The sequence below is a fragment of the Populus alba genome, chromosome 1 (genome assembly GCF_005239225.2).
Source record: "Populus alba chromosome 1, ASM523922v2, whole genome shotgun sequence".
Taxonomy (NCBI): Eukaryota; Viridiplantae; Streptophyta; class Magnoliopsida; order Malpighiales; family Salicaceae; genus Populus; species Populus alba.
In genome coordinates, this window is record NC_133284.1 from 49,800,435 (window position 1) to 49,804,706 (window position 4,272).

Sequence of the window (4,272 nt, forward strand, 5' to 3'; positions counted from 1 at the left end):
TTCCTAGTTAGTTTCTCATTGTACTAATGTGTTCTCTCTGTTGACCAATTACAACAAAACCATTTCTTGTTTGCCTTCTTTTCTTTTTTCTTTTTTCTTTTTCTTTCAATTTCTTATGAAATTAGAAAAGAGAAAAGGTCACTTTCATTGATTAACGAACTGGCAGGTCAAAATTGTTGGCTTCATTTTTTATTTCATTTCAGGTAGATCATGAAACATGGCTCATCATCTATTGAATGCTTCTTACTTTTTTCTTCCTTGTTCATGAATGTTACCTTCCATGGCTAGAAGGATCTACCGGTTCCTTTTGTTTTGCTTCTGTGCCTCTCACGTTTTGGCGGCAGACACACTGTACCAAGGTGGTGATTCCCTCAATTCTTCCATTACTCTAGTTTCCAAAAATGGGCTCTTCACTTTAGGATTCACAAGACTTGGCTCTGCTGAGTCGAATGCTTCCTACTTGGGAATATGGTACAACAATGACAGAAGCCACCCTTTTTGGCTAGCCAACAGAGACAAACCCATAGCAGACAATTCAGGGGTTCTTGCAATAGATGGATCAGGAAATATGAAACTCACCTACTCTGGAGGTGATCCTGTTGAGTTCTATTCAAGTCAATCTTCTGCAAGCAATATAACAACTATTTTAGAAGATTCAGGAAATTTTGTTCTCAAAGATGAAAATTGTGGCAGCCAACAGGTCTTATGGCAAAGCTTTGACTTTCCTACTGACACATTCTTGCCTGGAATGAAGTTAGGGATCAACCATAGAACTGGCCAAACTCGGTCCCTCGTGTCGTGGTTGAGCGACATAGTACCCACTCCCGCTGGTGCTTTCACTTTGGAATGGGACACTAATGGAAAGGAGATGGTCATGAAGCGGCGAGATGTAATTTATTGGACTAGTGGATCATTCACCAGCAATACTAGTTTCGAAATTCCTTCTCTGGATCAAAGTTTTATAACAGTTTCTAACGCAGACGAGGATTACTTAATGTTCAAAGTTTCTCCAAAACAACTTACTGCTCAGGGTCAAAGAAATTTTTCAATGTGGCAGTTGGAATATGATGGGAGCATAGCAGATCAAAGTACTGGACGAACATATGGGGGCACAGCATGTAAAGGAAATAACACAGATGGTTGTTGCGAGAGGTGGTCAGGACCGGCATGCAGGAGCAATAGGAACAGTTTTGAATTGAGATCAGGTTCCTTTGTTAACACAGTTCCTAGGAAGTACGACGATAATTCTAGTCTTAGCATTAGTGATTGCAGGGACATCTGCTGGAAAGATTGTCAATGTGTTGGTGTTAGTACCATAGGCAATAATGCCAACAATACTGGATGCACGTTTTTTATGGAAGCTTTACACAAGACCTGAGTGTAAATGCAATTCAATACCACATCATTGTTCAAGGCTCTTCAGGTTAGCTGTTCTTTCGTTTTCTGGTTACCAATTTATAACCCAACAATGTAATTAATTTTAAATAAATTCCCATTGGATGTAGGGAAAAGGAATTGGATATGGATTATTTTAGCTTCTGTGGGATTTGTTTCATTGATGGGGCTCGCGGGAATCTTGTGGTATCTGAGAAGGAGAAGACTTAGAGGTAAGATTTTCTAAATAACAAACAAATTTACTGATTTTAAGACTTGTTGAATTCCGGGATTAGCTTACTTTATCATATCAATCTTAGCAGAGAAGTATCTCAATGAGTTGCTGACATTGGATTCAACGAACGATACGCTTGAACTCGAAAATGACGGAAACAAGGGCCATAATTTAAAGGTATATAGTGCAGCAACAATTATGGCTGCTACAAATTCCTTTTCTGCAGACAATAAACTTGGACAAGGTGGCTTTGGACCAGTTTACAAGGTAGTTTGTTAAAAATTACTTCAAGAAAAGGATTGAAGAACTTATTAACTTTATATCTCAGGCCAAGTATTGAGTTGAGAGCTGTTTTACTTCAGGGGATATTGCCGGATGGGCGAGAGATAGCGGTAAAAAGACTGTCTAGAAGTTCAGGACAAGGGCTGGTGGAATTCAAAAACGAGCTTATACTCATAGCTAAATTGCAACACATGAATCTTGTCAGACTCCTAGGCTGCTGCATTCAAGGGGAAGAGAAAATTTTAGTGTACGAATACATGCCAAATAAAAGCTTGGATACATTTATATTTGGTAAGTTAATTATGCCATCATACTATAAAGTGAATGGATCTCTGTTCTTGAAAGGTTGTGGACTTGGATGAATAACATTGCTGGGATATTTACTGTTATGTTTTAAATGCAGATCAATCAAAAAGGGAGCTCATAGACTGGAAGAAGCGATTTGAAATCATTGAAGGGATAGCTCAAGGGCTACTTTATCTTCATAAGTACTCGAGATTGAGGATAATTCACCGAGATTTGAAGGCTGGTAACATACTACTTGATGAAAATCTGAACCCCAAAATTTCTGATTTTGGCATGGCAAGAATTTTCAAGATCAATGATTTAGAAGGAAATACAAACCAAATTGTTGGGACGCGGTAAGTATAGATTTACAGTTCCATGTGTCATTACTCTCTAAAGTGCTTAAATGTAACATAACATTCACTTTGTCCATACAGTGGTTATATGTCCCCTGAGTATGTCATGGAGGGCATTTTCTCTGTGAAATCTGATGTCTTCAGTTTTGGAGTTCTACTGCTGGAAATTGTGAGTGGTAGAAGAATCCAAGGCCTCCTTGAAATAGACGGCCACCCTCTCAATCTTGTGGGATATGTAAGTTCATTTCATGCAACCTCATAAATTATACATTGCTATCTGCATAAGCTTAATTTTAACATTAAACGTAAACTTGGTTCAGACATGGGAGCTATGGAAAGCAGGTAATCCATTTGAGCTGGTGGATCCAATACTAAGAGAATCGTGCTCTGAAGACCAAGTCTTGAGATGCATCATGTGGGCTTGCTATGTGTAGAAGACAATGCAATTGATAGGCCGATTATGTCAGATGTTATATCAATGCTAACAAGTGAAGCACAATTACCTCTTCCCAAACAGCCTGCATTTTCCAGTGCAAGAAGTATTGTGGAGGAAAAGAGCCTCAGCAAGCCTGCAGAGATTGGTTCCATAAATGATGTATCTCTGTCAACCATGGATGCGAGATAGAGGTTAATTAGAGCGTTAGATGGTTTATTTCTCCTCACATTTTGTATGTCATTCTCCATCAGTATTTTGCTTTTTCAATGCTTAGTCTTTTTTGGTGCTCTCAAAATTTCAAGTTTCATTCGTAATATGCATAGAAGTTTTTAACAAGGTTGTATTTTATATTATATGATTATTTGTCAATGATCATTTAACATAATGATAATTAATTGGTTCACGTGTTACTACCTTAAAGAGCTAGCTTCCAAAAAGGTAGGAGAGTATAAAGATTCTCCCCCAAATTAGCAAATAGGGATAAATATCAAATTAATCCCTCAGCTTTAAAATTAATTTTCAATATAGTTCTCATACTTAAACTTCTATCAATTGGATCCTCAAAGTCTAATTTATTCCCCAATTTAGTCTTTTATTTAATATCTTTCAGAAGTTTTTAGTGGAAAACGTAAATTATCCTAAAAATGACATAACTTCATTATATATAATTTATGAAACATCCTTAACTCTTAGATTTTCCTAATACTTCCTATGAAATTTCTTTCAAGGAATCGATACAAAAAGAAAAAAAAAACTAAGTTTATTAACATTTTCAGAAGCCTCGCGAGTTGCTTTCCTTTTTTCAATTTATGAATGATTTTGTCAATTAAGAGTCAATTTTAATATTTCTTTTAGAGGGAGGCTTTATTGCTTGTTGCCGTAGACATTGACATACATAGTAGTTGAAGAAATAAGTTTATCAACATTAATTAGTTAAGTATCTTAAAAAAAAAATTAATTAGTTAGGAAATACTTAGGATACCATACTAAAAACAAACAGTAATTTGATTTCAAATCCATTTACTTCAACAAGAAGGTAAGCATGTGAAAATCTCCTATTCATAGTCTAGTATTTTACCGTAATTAGTAGTCTTTTGTAAAGATAAGTGAAGCACTGCCATTAGATTTGCGAATATTAACACTACTGGTATTGTTCGAGAGTATAATAATATTTGTTTTTTTTAATATATAAAAATAATTTTTTTTATTTTTAAAAAATTATTTTTGATATTAATACATCAAAATGATCCAAATATACTAAAAATAAATATTAATTTCAAGCAAAAAAAAATATTAAAATATAA

General features: G+C 35.3%; 1 pseudogene; it reads left to right on the forward strand.

Moving 5' to 3' along the window:
* The first annotated feature begins 247 nt into the window (after nt 1-247).
* On the forward strand, nt 248-3,303 carry LOC118040132 (G-type lectin S-receptor-like serine/threonine-protein kinase B120; annotated as a pseudogene).
* Nucleotides 3,304-4,272: the final 969 nt, after the last annotated feature.